This window comes from Felis catus, chromosome D2, assembly GCF_018350175.1.
Source record: "Felis catus isolate Fca126 chromosome D2, F.catus_Fca126_mat1.0, whole genome shotgun sequence".
Lineage (NCBI taxonomy): Eukaryota > Metazoa > Chordata > Mammalia > Carnivora > Felidae > Felis > Felis catus.
Genome location: NC_058378.1, coordinates 54342020 through 54366516, shown reverse-complemented (window position 1 = coordinate 54366516; position 24497 = coordinate 54342020). Strand labels below are relative to the sequence as shown.

The 24497-nt window shown below is 37.0% G+C and overlaps 1 protein-coding gene across 8 annotated transcripts in view; it reads right to left on the bottom strand.

Annotated features, from left to right (window-relative positions):
• The window catches only part of TBC1D12 (TBC1 domain family member 12), a 138072-nt gene that overhangs the window by 89241 nt on the left and 24334 nt on the right, over positions 1 to 24497 (bottom strand). Inside the window, exon 1 of one of the 8 annotated variants that reach the window (XM_045040437.1) lies at positions 4892 to 4910. The exons of the other annotated variants lie outside the window; for them this stretch is intronic. The gene's annotated coding sequence lies outside the window, so the exon portion shown is untranslated. Of the gene's footprint in view, positions 1 to 4891; positions 4911 to 24497 lie in introns of those variants that run through there. 8 annotated transcript variants of the gene reach the window in all.

Sequence of the window (24497 nt, the reverse complement as noted above, 5' to 3'; positions counted from 1 at the left end):
TTTTACATGAGAGTTCTACCAAATTTTCAAGATACAGATTATACCAATATTGTATAAACTGTGTTAGAGACTTGAAAGAGAGAAAAATCCTTAATCATATAGGTAAGGCCAATATGAAATCAGTAACAAAACCAGGCAAGAACAGCTTAAGAGGGTAAAATAACAGACCAATCTAACTCATGAACATAGAGGAAAAATCCTAAACAAAATATTAGCAAACTAAGGGGCGCCTCAACTGGCTCAGTCAGTTGAGTGTGTCTAGCTTGTGATTTTGGCTCAGATCATGATCTCACAGTTAATGAGTTCGAGACCCGCAGGGCCTGCCAGCCTGTCAGTGCAGAGCCTGCTTGGGATTCTCTATCTCCCCTTCTCTCTGCCTTTTCCCCACTCACGCGCTCTTTCATCAATAAATAAACATTTAAAAACAATGCTAAGTTTAAAACAAACAAACAAACAAACAAACAAGGGGCATCTGGTGGCTCAGTCAGTCAATCGTCCAACTCTTGATTTCAGCTCAGGTCATGATCTTGCAGTTCTGGGAGATCCAGCTCTGTCAGCACAGAGCCTCCTTGAGATTCTCTCTCTCCCTCTCTCTCGGCCCCTCCCCTGCTCATGCTCTCTCAGTCTCTCTTTCTTTCTCTGTCTCTCAAAATAAATAAACAAAAATTAAAAGTAAAAAGGCAACAAAAAAGCAAGATGCAGAAGAGTATAGGCAGTATACCATTTTTCTGAAGCTAAAAATCTATATAATAAAATAATAAGAAAAATGTTGTGGCAAAAACTGTTGCTTATATTGCCAAATGAGTTCAGGTTAGTTGTTACCTCTTAGAGGTGAACAGGATGGTAAGACAGTCATAGGAATATTTTCAACAGTATTGATAATGTTCTATTTCTGAGACTGGGCAAAGGATTCACCAATGTACACTGGGCGCCATAATTCATGCATCTGTCACCTATTTTCTTCCATATATGTCAAAAAATACTAGTTTTTATTAAGTTATGTAAACCTAATATCTCGATTGGAACTCCCTGGTAACTGGAGAGTGCTAACTAAAACAGTTAAAAGACTGCATGTTCTGAATCTACCATTTGGGGAGCTATAAAACTAGCCTTTTCCTGCATGGTGTTGGGCATCCACTTTTTCCATAAACTTAGGTACACTTATTTGGGATGAAGCTGATAAACATTTCAGATTTTAAGTACTTCTCTTTCTTTTAGTTTCTTTTTATGTTTATTTATTTTTGAGAGAGAGCACGTGAATAGGAGAGGAGCAGAGAGACAGGGAGACACAGGATCCAAAGCAGGCTCCAGGCTCTGAGCTGTAAGCACAGAGCCCAACGCGGGGCTTGAACTCACAAACTGCAAGATCATGACCTGAGCTAAAGTCGGACACTTAACCAACTGAGCCACCCAGGTACCCCAGTACTTGTCTTAAGGTCAATTCACGTATATACATAATTTTGTCTCAATCATTAGACTGACATAGTTACTGGATCAGAAGACTTCATGCTAACAATTAGCTCTTGTGGGGGGAAAGAAGTATACAACGAACAACAAATTTTGTTTGTTCTTTTACAACTATCACCAACTCTAATCACTGTCCAGTGTCAAGTGTCAGATCTTTCACTACAATCTTGTTTCAAATCTAAAAACCCATAAATCGCTTCTCTCCTCACAATGCATAAACAAGGTAGCTTTATGAAGGGAAAAAAAAAAAAAACAGCATTTCATTCTCTATACTAGAAATGCAGAATTACATTTAGAATTAAAGCAGGCTAACATAAAATAGAAGGGGTTGTGCATTTTTTTCAAATGCAGTAAAAAATAGCTTCAAATAATGTGACCTGGCTGAGAATGCAGACAGAGCAACAGAATGAGGAGACCACAACCTCACATGAAGATGTAGCTCTACCAAAGGAGGGTAATAACCACAGACCAGAAAATTCTCCAAACGCAGAGATTTACAGAGAGCCCTTGGGGGTGGTCATGTCTCTATACTTGTACCTACAATTAATGTATCGTAATCGCTACCAAACACATTCTCATATGAAAAACTAGTCTATACATACTAATATTATGCATTAGAACTCTGTAACTCTTTATAAATCACAGCCAAAATGCCAAATATACATGAATCTTTCTGTAAAGACCATTAGAAAGTATCCTGCATCACAAAAAAATCTGTTAAGATGTGTTGTGTATTTACATGTGAAATTAATTTACAAGGATATTTTAGACTTCCAAAATTAAAGTCAAGGAATATTAAATTCTTAAACAACAGTAGGCCTTTCCATGGATGTAGTTTCTGAAGAATCTTGATATGACTGGAAAAGATAAAAAAGGAAAAAAGCAAAATAAATTTATAGCCTCCACAACAGAAAGCCTGGCTTAATATATATTCTGGTATAATATTACAATGAAAGTAAGTTCAGCATGAAGTTTAAATTTTCATTAAATCATAAAAACAAATCCAAGTTTACATATCCAATAAGCACTGGTTACTATAAGAAATTTCTGTAAAAGAAAGATGAGCCAACAGGTATCCAATTGCTAAGAAAGGCCACCAGATAATGTTCCACATTAATTTCTTATGCCACTAAGAAATTTTGGATTAGGTTTTCAGGTTATCCCCTGCTACAAAAACTGTAAATAAAAGGCATACATTTGCAATGAAAAGTAATTTTAAGAAACTGTTACAAATACATGAAATTGTATTAAAACATTACAGATCAGGGGCGCCTGGGTGGCTCAGTCAGTTAAGCGGCCGACTTCAGCTCAGGTCATGATCTCATGGTCCGGGAGTTCGAGCCCTGCGTCGGGCTCTGTGCTGACAGCTCAGAGCCTGGAGCCTGTTTCAGATTCTGTGTCTCCCTCTCTCTGATCCTCCCCCGTTCATGCTCTGTCTCTCTCTGTCTCAAAAAAATAAAATAAACGTTTAAAAAAAAAAAACACATTACAGATCAAATGGGCTCTACTGGTTAGTCTAGGAAAAGAACACCACTTTATTAAATCCTAAGGGAAACATAATGAAAAGGTACATTAATAGTCCAAATAATATGTCATATGCTGTCATTCTCCTTATGCCCCATCCATAGTCCCCCAATCCACTACTAGGGGACTGGTGAAGTTGAGGTCTCAATGCATACAAATGTGTGGGACTACGTTCCTCCTCACCACCTTTTCAAACTAAACACACACACACGCACACACGTGCGCGCGCACACGCGCGCACAGTTCCCTTTTTTCCTATCCCCCAACATATTCAAATTTCTTAAATTAAAATCAATACTAAAGATTCTTAGCAAAACAAACCAAATGTGTTCAAGTACACACACATACGCAAAAAAAAGAGGACAATTCTCCTCTCTGGATTCCAGAGATAGAGGTTGACTGTATGAGTGATATTTATGTGGCAGTGTTGGGAGGAAAAGGTCACTCCTATTTTGTATTCTTCATGTTTCAGGGGAGAGATGGAAGGGGAGGGACACTCCCGGCTTTTTTCTGCCCCCTTATGTAACTCTTCCACCTGCAGGGTTAAATTTTGGTGAAAGACATTGCTAACAGCAAAGATAGTTTGTTCTGCTTTCCTAACACAACGTTAAGTTTCCTCTGTAGCTCCCTGCCTCTGACCCTCAAAGGAAAGGCCTGCAGTGCTAGTGACCAGCTGGAGTATTCCATCAGGTGAAGTATTAGGAGGCACACTGCAGCCAAAGACACGTCGTCGTTCAGTACAAATTACATCAGCATAAAGCTGATGTTTTTAGGTCCCATTTGTCTGTGTCCTGTGTTTTCTTTTTCCTACTGATTCCAAACTCAGTATGATAAAGAGATGCTATTTCCTGGTTCTCCCCAAATTCTGACAGTCAAGTTTTTATAACCTGAAAGTATCTTATTGCTTCAGATATACTAGAAATATCATGTGTTATTCAGATACACTAGAAAACTATGTGTTTCCTGTTTGGGGTGGGTTTTTTTTTTTTTTTTTTTCAGTCTGTGACATCTTATCCCCAATCAACACTATGTTCACACACACAACTGTCTACACACACAGAGACACAAACACACTGTTTTCCATTCTCTCCTCTAAATTTGTGCCTGCTCTTTTTAGCAAAAAGAAAATGAGAAAATCTGTTGCATCAGTTAAGAAATAGTACCAGTTGAGAAATAGCAGTTCAGGGTTTCCATATCGCTGAAAATATAAAAAAGAAAAAGAGACACACCAAGAAAAAAACTGATGTGGGTTTTAGAAGAGAAAGAGAAAAAAAGGTCTGCTCTTCTCTCTCCATGGCTTTCATAATAAAGGTTGGTGAATGACTCTTGTGTATTAATACTTATTAATATTTGCTTCACATACCTATGTATTTCATGTTTCCAAGATTTCTTTTATCACACAAAAAGAATAACATATGATAAAACAATCAGACTCCTTGCCTGCTACACCTTATTAAAGGATAAAGCTAACCTTTTTAAGGGGCAAAACTTACACCACGATTTCTAAAGTAGCAAAATCTCCAGGGCTTCAGTCTTCAAGAACTGCCAAACCCACTTATATACCCAAGACAAAACCATGTAAATTCCATAGCTTCTGGGACGATGGAATTTGACACTATAGAAAACTGAGAACACCTAAGTCCTCGATCTTCTTATTGCCCACAATGTCAGCTCCAGGAAAAAAAAAAGGGGGGGGGGGGACTGTTTTGCCTAACACTTACATCTATAGGACTATTTTAATTTTTTAGATTAAATTCTAATCATCACTTAAATGGAATTGTACATAAAAAGGGGTTAGAATGCTTTTCCAAACAGGAATCCAACTTTAATCAAAAGAATAAAATGTTAAAAAAATAAAAAGAAAACAACAACAAGAGCAACAACAACTAGAAATCCTGACCTTATATTCCAACTCTGTCTCAGTAGAAGCTGGACTGCTGAAAACACATCAACTTCCTGGACTTTGTACTTAACTTTCCTTGAAGCATAATAAAAGGCCAAAAAGAAAACATTATCTAGTGATCATGGAATGCCACAGTTGACTGCATAATTAATTCAAAGAAGTAGTAGTACTGTCTCTTTAAAATTCAGTACTTTGGCTACCCTTGAGTATTTTGGATTAAAGATCTGGCATGAAGATTACTTACATTCTTTCCAAACCTCAATCATTTTTCACTTGAAAAAGACTTTCAGCTGACTATATGCAAAAAAAAAAGTACTTTTTCTGCCAGATAACTAAGGCTTTTTTTAATTCCAAGAATTTTCTTTTTCAGGCTGTTTCTGGATATTGTCTTTGTTATTACAAATTATATAAATCAAAAAATACAGAATTTTTATTTAATATACACTGCTAGACTAACCTATATATTTTCAGAGATCAGAACTATCAAAAAAAGAAAAGAATTCAGTATTATTTACTCTTTGTCAAAAAAAAAAAAAAAATCCCACACAGAATTTTAAGGCTGAAAGTGAAGATTATAATTTTTTTTTTTTTTAAGTATTTTAGAGCTGCTAGGGACTTTAGAGAGTAAGTAGGTCAAAAGTTCTTCATCACAATGACCCTACATGAATGAGCTAGAGGAGGTCCACAAGTCTTCTTAGTATGCACAATTTGTTTTTTATTGTTGTTTTTTTTTTTTAAGTTTCTTTTGAGAGAGAGAGAGAGAGAGAGAGCGCGCGCGCGCGCGCGCGCGCGAGAGAGCGAGAGCGAGCAGGGGAGGGGCAGAGAGATAGGGGGAGAATTCCAAGCAGCTCTGTCATTGCAGAGCCTGACATGGGGCGTGATCTAACAAACCATGACATCAAGACCTGAGCCAAAATCAAGAGTTGGGTGCTTAACCAAATGAGCCACCCAGGCGCCCCTCTGTGTATAACCTGAAGTAAACGATGTGCTTATGTAAATTTTTCTTGGGTAGCTGTCTACAGCTGTCATCAAATTACCCAAGGATTCAATGTGCTACCCTACCACCCCAGGAAAACCTACAAAATCACTCGCCAAAGTCACATCACTAGGGACCTGTAAGAGCTTCACAACCATCCCTATTCTCTTCCATTCTAGACCTTGCAAAAATGTTTCTTGTTATTCATTTAAAGTTCAAAAACATAAACTATTTTTATTCTTTCTTCTGTGTTCATGTCAGCAAGTCACCTTATTGTAGGTCTTATTTCTTTTCTTTTTTAAAATATCTTATTTATTTCTTTGTAAGTAATCTCTACACCCAATGTGGGGCTTGAACTTATGACCCCAAGATCAAAAGTCACATGCTCTATCAACTGAGCCAGCCAGGTGTCCCTATCTTATATCTTAAAATATATAAGTTTTGGGCAATACTTTACTAATAGAAATCTTTTTATTCTTTTGCTGCAGGAAGAGAGCAAAACAGAATAGAATTAAAGGGAAAGAAAAACTTATAAAAATATTTTTTGTTTTGTGTTACATACTAATTACACTATGTATCAAATGCTTCATGAGGAACATCTTCATCGCTCTATTCCCCATGTAGTACCCTAAGACATTCAGAGGGAAGACAGAAACCACCAGAAGAAGAGAAAGAGTACAGAAAAGAAGTTTTAGAACAAGAACATGAGTAACAAGGAACAACATCAGCAAAACATGAACAAAGTACTGCAATCAGCAGGAGGTAAGCTATTTTTCTAAAAGACAGCTGGGAAAGAAAGGCAAGATAACCACTGATGATGATGAATAAAAATCCACATTTGTGGATGCTTTTCCATTTATACCTCTTGCATAAACAAAAAAGAAATTATGTTAGTTTTTTAAATTTATAATAAAGGTAAAATATATATACTTAACCTTCAATAATGGATACAGGATTTCTTTTTGGGGTGATAAAAATGTTCAAAACTAATTGTGATGATGGTTGCACAATTCTGTGAATATACTAAAAACCACTGAATTGTACAATTTTTTTAATGTTTATTTTTGAGAGAGATAGATAGCAGGGGAGGGGTAGAGAGAGAGGGAGACAGAGAATCCCAAGCAGAGTCTGCAGCTGTCCAGTGCAGAGCCTGATGTGGGGCTCAAACCCACAAACTGTGAGATCATGACCTGAGCTGAAACCAAGAGTCGGACGCTTAACTGACTGAGCCACCCAGGCACCCCTGAATTGTACACTTTAAACGGATCGGTTATATAGCATGTCAATGATACCTCAATAAAGTGTTAAGTAAAAAAAAAAAAAAAAAAAATCAAAAGTGACAATATTCAGAAATAAGAGCAAAGGAAAAGTAGAGTTTACCCCAAGAATGAAAGACTCAATACTGTAAAGTCAATAAGAGTAATCTACCATATTAGCCATCTAAAGAAGAAACACCTTATGATCATATCAAATGATACATTTGACAATATCCTAAGTCCAATCTTGATTAAAAACAAAAATACACAGAAAATCAGAAATAGAATGGAAGTTCCTTAGCCTGGTTAAGGGTACCTTTAAATACGCACACATAAACCCGACAGCTAACATCATACTAACTGTGAAAGATCAAATGTTTTGTATATTAGAATAATATAAAGACGCCTGCTGTCATCACTCTCATTCAAAATTATACTGAAAGTCCTAGCCAGTGCAGTAACATAAGAAAAAACAAGTCTTATAGATTAGAAAGGAGGAAAAAAAAAAGCTTCCCTATTTGTACAAAACATTATTGTCTACCTAAATAATCCCATGGAATCCATAAAAAAAACTCCTAGAATAAATACATTTAGCTTGGTTATAGAATGTAAGGCAAACATCAATCATATTTGTATACATTAGCAATGAATAATTGGAAACTAATATTTTAAGAAGTATATCATCTATAATATCTCCAATATTAAGTAGTTACGTATAAATCTAACAAAACATGAGCAGGATGTGTATGCTGAAAACTATAAAACACTGATGGGGGAAATCAAAAAAGACCAAAATAAATGGAGAGAGCTGCTGTATTCAACGAATGGAAAATTCAATTTGGCAAAAATGCCAATTCTTCCCCAAGTTAATTAGTAAGGATTATCTGTAAGATACAGACAATTCTAAAATTGATATGGAAAGGTAAAGGAAGTAAAAGAGCCAAAAAATACTTGAAAATTAGAATACCTCATTAGAATACAATCTCTCTGATGTTATCACTGTATTAGACTGTGAGCTCTGTGTTCATCACTGTATCCCAAGTGCCGTGTTTACACACATGAAAGTGTGCAAATCTGAGTGGCTACAGAGAACTATTTGTAGTTATCTTAGTTCACTTGGGGTACTATAACAAAATACTACAAATTTGGTGGCTTACAAACAACAGAAGCTTATTTCCTACATTTCTGGAGCTGGAAAGTCAAAGATCAAGGCACTGGCAGATTCAGCGTCTGGTGAAGGTCTCCCTCCAGTTCATAGACTACTACTGTCTTTTGCCTCTGTCCTCACAGGGTGAAAGGGGTGAGAAAGCTCTCTGGGAGCTCTTTCATAAGGACATTAATCATTGGGGCTCCACTCTCAAGACTTAAGCACCTCCCAAAGTCCCCAACTTCAAATGCTATCACACTGGGGATTAGGTTTCAAAATATGATGGGGGAGTAGAGGACATTCAGTCTATAGCATTAGTCTAATGGCAATCTAACGAGCCATTATTATTTCCATAAACGTTTCTCCTCTATGAGCCATTTCTTCTTGCATCATTCCCTTTTGATACTTTTCACTATCTTATATACTGATCTGAGTGCTTTTTTAACCTATAAATGTTCTGAGAACAGGATTATGCAACATTGACAATGCCCTGCATATAAGATATTTAAAATAGTCAGTACATACTTTATTTTTTAGACTAACACAAAATGAAAATTGGCTGTTTTTCTTTTGATGTACAGTTCTGTAAGTTTCACCACACATACAGATTTGTGCAACTACCACCACAATTGAGGTACAGAACAGTTCCATCACCCCAAAACACTGTCATGTTACGTCTTTGTGGTCACCCTCTCTCCTAAGTCACGTAAAGCACTGGAATGAATCTGAAGATAGACTTATAAGCCAGACTCAGTGAAGAGAAGTAAATCTTGTCTCCCCCATCTCATGCTCCCTGCTAGTATCACATCATAGCCTTTCAATTTATGTCCACAATATGATCATCACTGACTTTACCAGAAAGGCCTTATTCTAGCTCCTTTCTTTCCTGGAATAGAGTTGGTGTCCAAATATGCTTGTTGAATGAACAAGGGAGGATTCAGGCAAACAGAAATTAGAGAGGAGAATGACAACTCATTCTGGCTAGGATAAACTCCAAAGTATGAATAGGAAAGAACAGATCATTTTGTTTCTTTGCCCCCAAATCCTCAACAGTCCCTAATATCTATGGAAAAATTTTAATTCTTCACCCTAGTATTAAAATCTATTCACCACTTGTACCCATATAATCTTTCCATCATTAGTTCCCACTATTATTTCCACAACTAAGAAAAACATATGTAGCTGCAGCATACCTGTGACCTGCTCCCACTTCTTTGTGCGTCTGCACCAATCCCTGCTGAAGCAGTAGCCCAATGTGACTGCATTTGTATCATATGGCCTTGCCCTTCAGTGCTGATTAGACTGCACTCTGATAAAATAGGAACAAATTCATTCATAGGCTGAGACAATCAGATTCCCAGGATTTTTTTTTTTAATTAATTTATTTATTTGGAGAGAGAGAGAGAGAGAGACAGCATGAGTGGTGGAGGGGCAGAGAGACAGGAAGACAGAGCATCCCAAGCAGGCTCCACGCTGCCAACACAGAGCCCAATGCGGGGCTCAATTCCACAAACCATGAGATAGTGACATGAGCCAAAACCAAGAGTCAGAAGCTTAACTGACTGAGCCACCCAGGCGCCCCCTCCCAGGATTTTTAAATAGAAGACTTAGAGATTGAGTCAGTCGAAGGCTGGAAGATGCATGAACTGATAATCAGGTAGAGAGAGCTGAGATAGCTTTATAGGGTTTTTGCAGGTGGAAACCATGCATTGAACAACCAGGAGACAGAAAAGAGATGAGAAAAACCATCCCTTGAAAAGCCGAGAAACCACTGTTTCAGGCACTCTATATAGTCCAGATATATTTTATTTCGTATTTCCAAAATATCCACAAGATGCCTATTACGTGCCTATAATAAACCTTCCTTCATTTAAGGTAGTTTAGGTGGGCTTCTGTTCCTTAAAACTGCAGAAAATAACCATAACATATGAGCCAAACTCTATACTTTTTCATACATTCTGTACTTTCCTGTCTCTATGCTCTAGATAGCTTATATACATATTTTATTTCCCCTATGTACAAACTAAGTTGGTTACACATACTTAGAAGTGCAATATAGCCAATCTAAAAAGTTTCTACTTTTGTACATCAAATGATACTATCAAGAAAGTGTAAAGACAAGCCACAGGAGGACACATTTCCAAATTACCAATATGTAATAAAGGGCTAGTATCCAGAGTATATAAAGAACTCATATAGCTCAACAACAAAACTACAAACAGCCCAATTAAAATGGGCAAAAGTGGGGCACCTGGGTGGTTCATTCAGTTAAGTGTCAGACTTTGGCTCAGATCATGATCTCACGGGTTCTCGGGTTGGGACCCCACGTCGGGCTCTGTACTGACAGCTCAGACCCTGGAGCCTGCTTCAGACTCTGTGTCTCCCTCTCTCTCTGCCCCTCCCCCTCCCTCTCAAAAATAAATAACCATTAAAAAAATTTTTTTAATGGACAAAAGATTTGATAAACATTTCTCCAAAGAAGATACACAAATGTTCAACAAGCACATGAAAATATGCTCAACATCATTAGCCATTGGGGAAATGCAAAACCACCATAAGATACTATTCCATACTCACTAGGATGGCTATAACTAGAAAAAGAAAAAAAAAAAAAAAGGAAAATGATAGGCGTTGGGAGAGGAGGTGATTAAGTGGAATCCTTGTACACAGCTGGTGGGAATGTAAAATGGTGCAGCTGCTGTTGAAAACAACTGGTGGTTCCTCAATACGTTAAACATTTAGAATATGACCCAACAATTCCACTCCTAGATATAACACCCAAAATAACTTGAGAGGTATTAAAAACAAAAACAAAAAAACTTGCGCACAAATGTTCACACTATTCATAAAAACCAAAAGGTGAAAACAACCCAAATGTCTGTCAATGCATAAGTGGATAAACAAAATGTGATATATCCACATAGTGGAATACTATTCAGCCATCAAAACTATGTACTGATGCACACTACAACATGGATGGGCCCTGAAAACATTACGCTAAGTGAAAGAAGACACAAAAGGCCATATATGATTTCATTTATACAAAATATTCATAATACACAAACCCACTAAGGACATAGATTAGTGGTTGCCAGGGACTTGGGGGGAGAAGGGAGTGGAGTGACTGCTAATGGACATGGAATTTCCTTTCTGAGTAATGAAATGTTTTGGAACTAAACAGTTGTGATGCCTGCACAACAGCATGAATACATCAAATGTTACCGATGGTAAATTTTATATGTATTTCACTATAATAAAATTTTAACAGGTTTCTAAAACTTAAACTTCCAGTAATTAGTTCTTAAAACATGGTCACCAGTTTAATTAACAGACTAAACCCACATCTTTCAGTATTAATAAGTATGCCAAACCAAAAACTGTATCTAAACCACACAACTTTGTAAAGTAAGAACTATTTCAAGGAGATTCACTTTTATTTTTTTTCTGGCTGTGTCTGGAATTAAAAATATTAAACAGAAAACTAAATTTCACTGTTTAAAGCTTTTTAAAGAAAATACAAAACTGTTTATATTGAAAGCTATTTACTCTACATGAGCTGGTTTTAAGTTTTAGCAAATCTAAAATGCAGGCTAATAATAGACAAATGTGTGACAGTAAACAAATATTATTTGGTACAGTTTCTTAAAAATGAATAAAGAATGAATAATGAATAAAATGATCAAAGATGAGTGTGTTTGCTATCAATAAAAGATCAAAAATGTAAAAGAGTGATACATCTAGTTCTACTGAAATTGAGAATAATTTGTTTGGCTAGTCAGAAAAGCTAAAGAAGGGGCGCCTGGGTGGCTCAGTTGGCTGGGCAACCGACTTCGGCTCAGGTCATGATCTCGAGGTTTGTGAGTTCGAGCCCCGTGTCGGGCTCTGTGCTGACAGCTCAGAGCCTGGAGCCGGCTTCAGATTCTGTGTCTTCCCTCTCTCCACCCCTCCCCTGCTCACACTCTATGTCTCTGTCTCTCAATAATAAATAAACGTTAAAAAAAAAAAAAAAAAAGAAAGAAAAGCTAAAGAAAATGATTTACCTCACAAGTGGAAAAAATATAAAGGATATTTCAAAACTTGCAACATCATAAAGGCAACATTTATCAGAGTTTCACATTTCTTTTACATTGTAACACTGTCAGTTAGAGCCGGTGTAGTATAGATTTTTTTCATAATCTATATAAAAGTTAGTCCTTTAAAATATGGACTGTTTTGCAAACCCAGTGGTAAGTAACAAGAGTTTTAGGCTCCACCAAAATTAAACTGATACAGCCAGATCTACCCAAGATAACCAAATTTAAGGGTTGGTAGACCCCAAGTCTCTCTGACTTTACTTAATCCTTGAAAAGAATATGAAAGTGAAATCATTTATGCCTGTTTGTACAAACCTCAACTATTCACATATTATGTCTAACTATCTGCTTGGGGATAAATCTATTATACTAGAATATTAGTTAGAGTACTTCTTCCAGTACAGTTAATGTACAACTGAATTTGCTTGGTTGGCTTCCTAATGTATTTTAGCTTTGACTCCCCTCCAACATTCAGTTCTTCAGTCCCATCCTACATTGCCCAACTCGTTTCTCTCCTACAGAAACATCTCCCCGAAGACAGGCACCAAAATACTTTGAGAAATGATATCTATTAAAGTAACAAGTAGAGAGCCTCCCAGAGTGACCACTTCAAAGGTTCCAGACGTTTAACTGTATTACATTCTTATACCTTTTAAACAGTATTTAATCCAATAAATCCTTGTGTTCCTATACATACAAGGCTCCATGTTTCCATGCAGAGACAAAAAAAAAAAAAAAAAAAAAGAGCAAGAAAGACATGTTCCCTTTCTCCAGGGAATCTGTATCTTACTAGAAGAGATACATACACATACAAGTAATTACAAAGTCTCGCTACTTCATCTACCTCATTCAATCCTCAAAAATGGCCAAAAGGCATACTGCCAGCATCCACTTTTATGAAGCAATGAACAGAACGTGTGTGCACACTGGATGTAGTCTTCATTTTACAACTTTACACTCTCAGGGTTTTCCCTGAAGTTGTTTCCTTTCTGATCCATGACAGCAAAACCACAAGCCTAAGAGCTATTATGGGGTCTTTTCCCCCTCATCAAATTCCTTATAAAACATGATAGACATAATTTTTCACATGACTCTCCATTTTCATGTCATCCCACTTCCCTCAAAACAAAAATCAGATTCAAAGTTTTCCCCCCTTAAAGCTTCACAAAAAGGCTACTGGTGTGTAAGATATGTCATTCAATTTGTTAGTGATTCCTTCTGACAAGGATTGACTGTTATTTACATCAACTACCACAAGTGTATATCCAAGCCCTGGTTTCACAAGTCCCAAATCATCTGCCACTCTGCTGCAAGAGTCAGTGTTCTAAAATGCAATTCTGAGGGGCCCCTGGGTGGCTCAGTCAGTTAAGCTTCTGACTCTTGATTGTGGGTCAGGTCATGATATCACAGTCTGTAAGTTCGAGCCCCACATCAGGCTCTCTGCTGTCAGCAAGAGAGCCCATTCGGACCATCAGTCCTTCTCTCTCTCTCTGCCCCACCCCAGTTCAGGCTCAAGTGTGCTCTCTCGCCCTCTCTCTCACTCACTCAAAAATAAACATTTAAAAAATAAAATAAAATGGAGGTGCCTGGGTGGCTCAGTCAGTTAAATGTCCGACTCTTGGTTTCAGCTCAGGTCACGATCTCATGATTTGTGAGTTCAAGCCCCACCTCGGGCTCTGCGCTGACAATGGGGAGCTTGCTCAGGATTCTCTTTCCCTCTCTCTCTGCCCCCAACTCTGCCCCACTTGCACTGTCTCTCAAAAATAAATCAAGTTAAAAATTTTTTAATAAAATAGAATGCAATTCTGAGCATGCTGTCCTTATTTTAAAAGTCCATCAAAGGTCCTGTGCACTGCTACCCTTCATGGAATAAATTCAAATTGTTAACTTCTGTCATAAACTTCCTCATAATGTAGCTTCAACCTGTTTGCCTCAGTTTTTGACACTCTACCTTACCTGCACTAAAGGCGGTCACACTGAGTATCTGCAGTCCCAAAAGTGCTGTGCTATTTCATGTATAAATTCCGTACATCATGTTGTGTGCCTGTACAGTCTTCAGTTGGCCTCATCCCAATCTCGGCCATTCCCAAGCATTCTTGTTTCATCTACCTACCCCTAAGCTTCCTAACTTCCCACCCCAAAGTTAATCACTCCTTCAGTGCTGCTGATTGATCCTGTACCTTCTTTTAGAACACTAATCAAGTACTGTGTAACTACTGATTTATGTGACTCCCCCACCTTAAGTTTAATATTGCTTAATTTCCTTAGTGCCTCAAATACATAATAGTGCTGAAAACCCTATTTATTTGTTGAATAAATAAATGGTAAGAAAACTGCAAACTAACTCGTAAGAACTATGTATGCTTAGGCCAGAGGGTCCAAAAACAAAAAAGAGGTTCAGAAATAATCTTTAAATTTCTGAAGGGTGATTATGTAAAACAAAACAAAACAAAACAACAAAACAAAACAAAAACAAAAAAACAAAACAAAAAAACCTGACTTATTCTTTGTGGCTCTAAAGGGCAAATCAGGACCAGAAACATTACAAAGAGATACACTGTGATTCCACATAAAGAACCTTCTAACAATTAATATCACCCTCAATAGGCTGCCTTTAGGAAACTGACCTTGTTAGTAAAAGAAATCAAGCAGAGGCTAAACAACATCCATCAGGTGCCTTAAACTCTCTAAGAATAAAGAGACAAACACACTTAGCTCTAAGGTGGTGGTTACTGTTGGTTTGTTTTGTTGACCTTTTGCTCAGGTCAACCTAGAAGTACTTCTTGAACTGATGGTACCCATCATAGAACCTATCTTCCAGCAATATAGTAACCTTCTAGTGACCAAAGTAAGTGTCTCTTCTAAGTTTTTTTATTTACTTATTTTTGAGAGAGAGACAGCATGAGCAGGAGAGGGGCAGTGAGAGAGGGAGAGAGAAAGAATCCCAAGCATGCTCCATGCTATCAGCACACAGCCCAATGAGGGGCTCAAAGTCACGAAACCGTGAGATCATGACCTGAGCCGAAGTTAGAGCCGTAACCTACTGAGCCATCCAGGCACCTCTCTCTCTTTTTTTTTCTAAACTTTTTACGGAGAGAAAAAGAGCGTGCGAGTGGGGGAGAGTGGCAGAGGGATAGAAAGAGAGAAAGAGAGAAAGAGAAAGAAAGAAAGAGAAAGAGAGAGAAAGAGAGAGAGAGAGAGAGAGAGAGAGAGAGAGAGAGAGAGAGAGAGAGAATGAGAATGAATCTCAAGCAGGCTCCAGGATCCATGCAGAGTCTGATGTGGGGCTCAATCCCACAACTCTGGGATCATGACCTGAGCCTAAACCAAGAGTCGGACACTCAACTGACTGAGTCACCCAGGTGCCCCAAATTGTACTAATATCTGAATCTATCATATTAATACCTAAACTTTTAGAGCCTTAATTAAAACTTTATATATATCAGTTGTCATTAAAAGATATTTCTGCTGCACAATATGACCTATTATGAGGCCACGAGAGGATGGAACACTAGGGAAGTTAAGAGGGAGGTATAGCGGATATCTTTAAGAAGTTGCCAGAAACTTCTACAAAGGCATTGAGGTAAGCAGAGTAGAAAAATAAATATAAGCATAATCTGTAGTAATACTCTTAAGCCTAGAGGCCAAAGTGCAGAGCTAACTTCCAACCGACGACATGTATGTTCCTCGACAATTTTTCTCTGTACATACATCTTCAAACTCATTCTCTTAACAGTTTCTTCTGTCTCTAACTTACACCTTCACAACTTCCAATCTTCTTTATCTTTTTTCTTACCACCTTAACTGGAATAGTACGGAAACAAAGTATTTATCCTCAGTTTTATTTCATAACCCGTCCTGTTTTTCAAAAGCAAATAATATGAGCATTTTCTGAAGGAAATGGACCCTCCCCCCTCAAGCCTCTAGAGAAGAATGGGGCCCTGCTGACATCATGATTTTAGCCCATTGAGGCTGATGTTGGACTTCTAACCTACAGAACTCGCAGAAAATAAATTTCTATTTTTTAAGCCAAAAAATGAGCATTTTCTGTTTTTCTTACAAAAAACAATTAAACTTACAGTTTGTGACTACCTTTCTCTTGGGGGAACAAAAGTATTTCCCCTCCTTGACTAGACGATAACTACAAACATTCTTGATGAAAACCAGATTTGGAAATTGTAAATAATGCCCCATGTATGATGGGTAGGTATACATTACAGTATTTTGGAAAATATGAGAAAATAGCACATAATTTGATTTCAAAACTATCATGTTCAGTTCCAAACTTAAGATGTTTTAATCTCTGTGGGGTTAGAAACAGACAGATGGAAATATTTTTTAGCCAAGAAATGTATCCCAAAATAAAATTCAAATTAAAAAGAAATCAAAAAGCCAAATTCAAAGGTAAATTAAACACATTATCAAGCTCACTCTCAAACAAGCTCTAACTAGGAGCACAACCTGTAGTTTGGTTTCCTAAGGTAAACTTCTCTTAATTGCAGGAAAGAGCCTGCTGAAAACCCAGACAGTCACATGGGTTTCCATCTCTTTCTTCTTTTGGCCACAGAAATAAGAAGTCCAAGAAAGGCTGAAACAGCAAATTCTAGAGGGAAATAAGCCATGTGCAATCTGCAGTAGTTTTTCTTAAAGGCATGGAAAAGAGTTACAACTAGCAGCAGAAGGAGGAAAATTAACACTTTTTTTTTGATGAGCTATAAATAAAGAGAGATAAAGTTATGACTCCATGTTGAAAAGATCTGAGTAAGGTTTTGAAAGTTAAAGCTTTTCACAGAACAGGCAAGCAAGGCTTTCCACATAGTATAAAATAAAAGTAAAGGACCCTTCCCACTAAAGGGGGGAATAAAAAAAGGAAGCTAAGATTTAATCAGGCAGAGATAACTTCTCAATCTAGTGAAGGTCAGCAAAATATTTCTCTACTGTATCTGTACTTACACTCTCCAATTATAGAGGACCTACATATGATCCAAGTTTAAAACAATAAGGTAATGTGAGCTATAAATGCATGTTGCACCTTCTTTCAATTATTATCTGAGGAGACCTGCCTATCAACAATTATTTCAGTAATAATGTCTGGGAACCACCTGCATCAGAATCCTTCTGGGGAGTCCTAGTTAAATATTTGGATTCCTGCTGGGCCCCACAAAAGATCTAGTGAATCAAAGGATTAGGGTGGGGGGGGGGCAGAACTTAAGGAATCTGAATTCTTAACAACCTCCTCCCTCCAGGTAATTTTAAAATACACGAAAGTTTAAGAATTACTGTAGTAGGGTCCAAGCAACTATCACTCAAAACTACCTGGGGACAACTGAGCGTAGCTAAAAGGAGTTCCCAGGAAGAAATATGCAGCCTCAAAAAGGACTGACTTTCCCTTCTCAGTACACATAGAGATGAGTAACAGATGTGTCACCTCAAAAATCTCCAAATGTTTCCACTCTTCCCAAAGCTTTCCCACCACAACATACTAAGCATGAAATGTATGAGTGAGCCAAGCTAAACATTTCATGAATTTAACTTAAAAACTGGCTTTGCCTGTCTATAAGTTCCTTAAAACAATAAAAGATACAAATATTTTAATCTTTCTCAACATTCCTTCCTTTCAGTTCCTTCTCAGATTTGCTTTTTAGTCAAAGCTTCAAGACTTCTGAAAATTTTAGATTATTACATTACAGTCCATTTTAACACCCATCCAATACCAAATACAAATTATGTTTAAAAATCTACTACACAAATTGTGTAATGTTTCTTCAGGTAGTACACAAAAAAATCCATTCATTTCCTCCCTCCCTCCCTCCCTCCCTCCCTCCTTTCTTTCTTTCTTTCTTTCTTTCTTTCTTTCTTTCTTTCTTTCTTTCTTTCTTTCTTTCTTTCTTTCTACCAATGGATTTCAGTGATGAAGCTGGGGAAGGGACTGTGACTTTCTTGATGAAGTTTAAGTAACAACATCTGAACCTTCCCCCTATACCACACAACAAGTACAAGGCACTTAGAACATTATCTCATGGACAATCTCATGAGGTAGGTATCACCATTATCTTTACTTTATGGATGACTTGGCGAAGGTCCAGAGGGGTCAAGTAACTTATTCAGAATTATACAGCTAGGTAAACTAATTCAAACCAAGGCGATCTAATTCCAGAACCAGCATTTTTTATCGCTACACTATCCTGTAGTTTGTATATGCCATCTGCCAAAAAGCAAGTCCTCTGAATCTGACAAGGTAGGGGTTGTGGATTCTGGAGAATCCAATTTTTTTAAATGTGTTTTCAGGTAATTTTGAAGTATAACAAAAGTTAGGAATTATTCATTAAGCTATTAGTTTGCCCAAGTAGAACACTGGCAACCTTTGAGACATAACTCATGGTCAGGAAGTTAAGGTCTCAAATTCCAATATGTTGATTAACTAGAATTTACTTCATTACCCTATTCTCTCTCCTACTCCAAAGAAATTATAAGGAAAAAAAATCTAGAATTATTTTGCCCAAGGTCACACAATTATTTAATGGCAAAAGCTACCCAGGACAAAAACCAAGTTTCTTATCTCTCAAATAGTATTTTCACTACACCAAAAGCTATGTTTTTGTTCATAAACTTCTCATGATTCACAGAAATTGGTACATTAGCTTCAAATCCTAGGAATCAGATCTTTGGTCTAGTTCTGATTCTTTTATTAATTCACTGTGGGCAAATAATTGTAAAATAAAATTGTAAAATAAAAAATTCCTTAAAAGGTCACAGGAATATTTACAGAATTAGAAAAGAAAATACACAAAAAAATAATTTTGGACAAATATGAAATTATGTAGAATTAAAATATGATTTCATATTTTTCTAGAGGCACATAGGTAGGTACTGGTTGTTAAATCTTGTAAATACTGCCCCAAATCGTTTGATGTTCTATTTATTTTTAAGACAGAGAGACAAAGAGACAGAGCATGAGTGGGAAGGGGCAGAGAGAGAGGGAGACACAGAATCTGAAGCAGGCTCCAGGTTCTGAGCTGTCAGCACAGAGCCCGATGTGGGGCTTGAACTCATGAGCTGTAAGATCATAACCTGAGCAGAAGTTGGACGCTTAACCAACTGAGCCACCCAGGTGCCCCATGCCCCAAATAGTTTGAACTGAAAGCTTAAAAAATCAATGCTCTAGGACCCCCCTGAAAGAACAACTCACTACCATGCCTAACTCATTTCCAATATTAAATTAATACCTTACTAGGTGATATCTAGCAAATAAAAGATTTCTCTGATAACAGCACTGTTGATTTTATGTAGGATATTAAGTGATGAATGAAGTGATCCCTGAAGTCCCTTCGAATTTAAAGGTTTATTATACAGTAAAACACAACTATGCACCAAATAAAAATCTTTTAGTCAGTATCTCTATGCTGAATGACATGTAAGTTTAATTAATAGTAATACACAAATGTTGGTTTCTTAGTTGTGAAAAATGTACCACAATGTGATGTTAACAAAAGGGGAACTGGGTGAGGAGTATACCAGAACTCCCTGTGCTATCTTTGCAACTTTTCTGTAAATCTAACACTAGTCTAAAATAAAAAGTATTTTAAAAATAAAGTAAATCTCTATGCCCATTTTTAATAGTTCATAAAATTTCTACCAAAGAGTAATAATCTGCTTTGTTATTGGGATATTGTGTTAAAAATGTTGATTTAATCTCACACTTCAAAATAATATTTGAGTACTTAAAATTATCTTAGTCTCATAAAAATTGTAGTTTCCCACTATTTTATACCTGATTTATATTCAGATTACCACATTTTCAAGCATCCACCTTAAAACCATGAATTTCTAAGGTAAAATCCTTGAAAACCAGAGCTGGATTTCCAGTGATTTAGTGCTTTGTGTTTAGAGAGGGGAGGGGAGTTGACGGAGTTGAGGAGCTGGGTATCAGACACAGGAAACAAATAAAAACACTCCTGAGCCATTAGCTCCTAAGTCTAATATAATTGGTTGCTTCATGACACTCTAAAATCTTAAAAGACTCTTATTTTTATTCTAGAGCAATTAATTACATATTCTTTTCAGCTTTCCTAAAAATTTCAAACATTTTACTTATATTAACATATAAGCAATGTCCAAAGGAGTTTCATTACAGACACAGAAATGATTATTTTCATGTTTACTTTTATAATCTGTGTAGTAACAAAAATGTAATATTTAGATCCAGATATTCCTTCATTCTCCTTACACAGAATTACACCACACCTATATTAAAGAAATGCTGGACCTCCTGGGTAGCTCAGTCAGTTAAGAGTCCCGACCCTTGATTTTGGTTCTGGTCATGATCTCAGTTGTGAGATTGAGCCCCTGTTAACCAGCTCAGCACTGGGTGTGGAGCCTGCTTGGGATTCTCTTTCCCTCTCTTTCTGCCTTTCCCCTGCTCCTGGCTTGCAGGCACTCTTTCTTTCTCAAAATAAGTAAACAAACATTAGAAAACAAAAAGGAAAAGAAAAGAAAAGCTTGATTTAGGGAGCTATAAAAATCTTTTAAAACTTATCAGAAGTTTGGTATTTTGCCTCTTTGTTAAAATGTTGAATTAGTTTTTTTGAGAAATAGGTTTTGAAACTGTAGATTTTATTTTATTTAAAAAAAAATTTTTTTAACGTTTATTTTCGAGACAGAGAGAGACAGAGCATGAATGGGGGAGGGTCAGAGAGAGAGGGAGACACAGAATCTGAAACAGGCTCCAGGCTCTGAGCAGTCAGCACAGAGCCCGACGCGGGGCTCGAACTCACGGGACCGCAAGATGGTGACCTGAGCCTAAGTCGGACGCTTAACCGACTGAGCCACCCAGGCGCCCCACTGTAGTTTTTATTTTAGTCGGCTGGGAGGAATACACACTGTGCAACAAATAAGAGAGTCCTACCTGACAGAAATCTATGATGGCTTGTGAATTATGTTAATTAGGTGAATTATGATTTTGCCAAAGAGTGTAAATTCTAGGTGAAAAATGAATGTGGTACATCTTGTTGTTTCTGAGAACGTTAAGTAAAGAAAAATTATAATTGTAGGAATTTAAAATTCTCAATATCATATTTAACAAAAATATATATTCTGAATAATTTTGATATCGTGGAGAATGGAGTTTGTACAGATACAAAAAGAAATCACTAAAAAAGCCTTTCGTATTCACTATTCAGCCTAAGTGTGATCGCTTCTCGGCCTTTTGGCTAAGATCAAGTGCAGCCTAAGTGTAATAAAAAGAGTTTTGTGAAAAGTTTTTTGCCACAACATTTAGTAAGTTTCAGAAGTCAATAATTCTAGAAAAAGCTACATAGATCTGTAGGTTTCATAATCTATAAAGTCAACTTTCTTTTTAAAAAGAAGGAAAGAGTCTTCAATACTTCTCAATATTAGCTATGCCCTTTAAGGCCACCAAATTCTCACAATTCACATGAAGACTTTGTGGGGGGGGAAAAAAAAAAAAATATATATATATATATATCTCAGCACTACCTGGAGACATAGATACCTGTGTGTTTCTAAATAACCATAACTGTGCCAATCTGAAGAAAACGCAAGAGAATTAAATGGCTTAAAAAATACATCTATAAAGGGTTGTATCTACCTGAAAAATAAACCATTCTAGCTTGAAAAAAAAAAGACATGAATTTGCCTGAAGGACCCATAAAATAAATTTATTTTTAAAAGAGTAATGAAGAGATCCTCGAAGAATGAAGGCTAACCTGGAAATGAGATTTTTTGAAGTTTTCATCTCCTTCTCACTGTTAAGTTGGTGATAGTAGAGACAGTGGTAGTCACCTAACATTTTACAACATTTACGGACAGGAAAAGGCCAAGGATCTGAGGGAATATTACTTGTGGGGCTCCCATAGTCAAGTCACAATTCACAGAGAGATGCCCATGTGAAGCTGAGGCAAGTTCCCAACAGGGACTGAAATACAACTCACCTCACCTGGAAGGGAAGGGAGGGGAGAAAAAGCAGGAGATGAGGATAGAGCAGTCTCACCTTGGACCAAATTCCTTTAGCTCCTACATAATTTCTACTCTACTCAATGAAGCTTCTGTCAATTTAGAAAACTTTAAGATAACTCTGTAGTAATAGATATGCTGCTGTAAAATACTCCCCTCTTTACTTAGAGCAAACGTGAAACTATTCCTTAAAAGTATTTATGACAGATTTTTGCCAAGAAAAGAGAGGCAGTGGAAAGAAGGAAAAGATGGAGGACAATCAGGTGAGAGAGGAAAAAAAAGCCACAGGTGAATACAAATTATGATCAAATGTAACCCTGGTCTGAAAATCAGGAATCTTGGCTTCTAATTCCATCTCTGCCATGAGCTAACGAAACCACCTTATGTAGATAGTGCGCTTCCTCATCAAAAAAATGAAGTTGCAGTAGGGGTTGCCCCCAAGAACAAGAGTACATCCAAGAACAAGATATCTCCAAAGGGAGCCCTTATCTAGAGCTTCCGAGTTAAGAATGACAATTATACACACGAAGGGGGGGAAGAAAACCTCTTAGGTTGTCAGGGCAAGGGAAATTTCTGATCATTCTGCCCAGGAATAGAAGATCTCTTCAAAATTACCTAGAGAATAGTAGACAAAGAGTCCATAAAAGTTTCCAATTCAACACAACTTGAGCAAAGTTCTTCATACCACTGCTAGATATTGTAGATTCAGAAAGTATCATAGTCTCTGCCTTTAGGGTGTTCAGAATTCAGTTAAGGTTTTGGTTAAATGTGACTGTGCCCTTTTCCAAGAATGTTATACAAAGAAGTAATGACATCTAGAATCTTGACATTCAGATTTCAATTAAGAAAACCGAGACTTAGGGGCGCCTGGGTGGCTCAGTCTGTTAAGCATCCGACTCTTGACTTCGGCTGGGGTCAAGATCTTACCGTTTTTGAGTTGGAGCTCCTCGTCTGGCTCTGCAGTGATGGCACAAAGCCTGCCTGGGATTCTCTTTCTTTCTCTCTCTGCCCCTCCTCAGCTCACTCTCAAAATAGATAGATAGATAGATAGATAGATAGATAGATAGATAGATAGATAGATAGAAAGCAAGCAAGCCTGGGGCTTAAAGAAATTAACTTCATGGTACCTGTTTTGACTCAAATTCAGTGCTCTGATGCACATGAGTAATGTGGCTACGTGAATGTCAAATAGCTTTATTAACTGAAGTACTATTAGTGAAGTCCTATGAACTGATTAAAGAAAAATTCTAATTATATCAAAATTCCTGCCTACTGTTAATATGAAAAAGCCTATTATAATAAATTTGCCCTATTATTCATAAATTGCAATGTATATATACATATTTGTCTTCAAACTTAATCCCTAGTAGCCTGCCCTCCACCACCACGTAAGGGACCAGTGTCCAAATTATCTCTATTCCCAGTGGTGACACAAAGCAGGCACTCTGGGTATACTGGTTCAATTAGTGATCTCCAAAGCCCCTTCCAAGTCTAAAATTGCCTGACATCAAAACATGACCACTAAACCACCCAAAGGCCACACAAGTTCACAAATGTATAAACTTAGTTCACCTTGAGAGCTTTTAGAATACTGCCACTATAAGCTTTAAGTATGTTTTTGCAACTACACCCACATAGATCTCACTACTATATATTTTATCCTATGAGTAACACAAGATTACGATTTCCCAATCTTGATTTAAAAACTATAAATTATTTGTGAATTTATATAAGCAGGAAAAATAAGGGATAATAAAGTAGAAAAAAATATTACAATGAGAAGATTGTGCCTGTGTCTACAAATATGCACACTAATTGTATAATCCTCTAAAACTTGAGCTGTATAATTTGTTTCTTTCACTCCTATCAAGATCCCTGAAAAGGAAACAAAAACACAGGAGAACTCTGGAAGAGTTTACAAGTTGGGAATGCTTTCCTATTTGCCTAGAGATTAAGGGGGGAAAAAAGCATATCAAGATCTGACTCCAGGAAAATTGCTATTTCGTTAATGAGCAATAGGATGAGTAATTTCTTACTATTTATCCCTATCAAAGCCCTATTCTGAAATCTGCAATGTCCAGCACCATATCTCAATTTCAAGAATAGCAGGTCAAAACACAAATACAATAGCATCAAAAACTAAAAGGTTGCTGGAAAAAAGCGTAGGCCTATCTGGCAG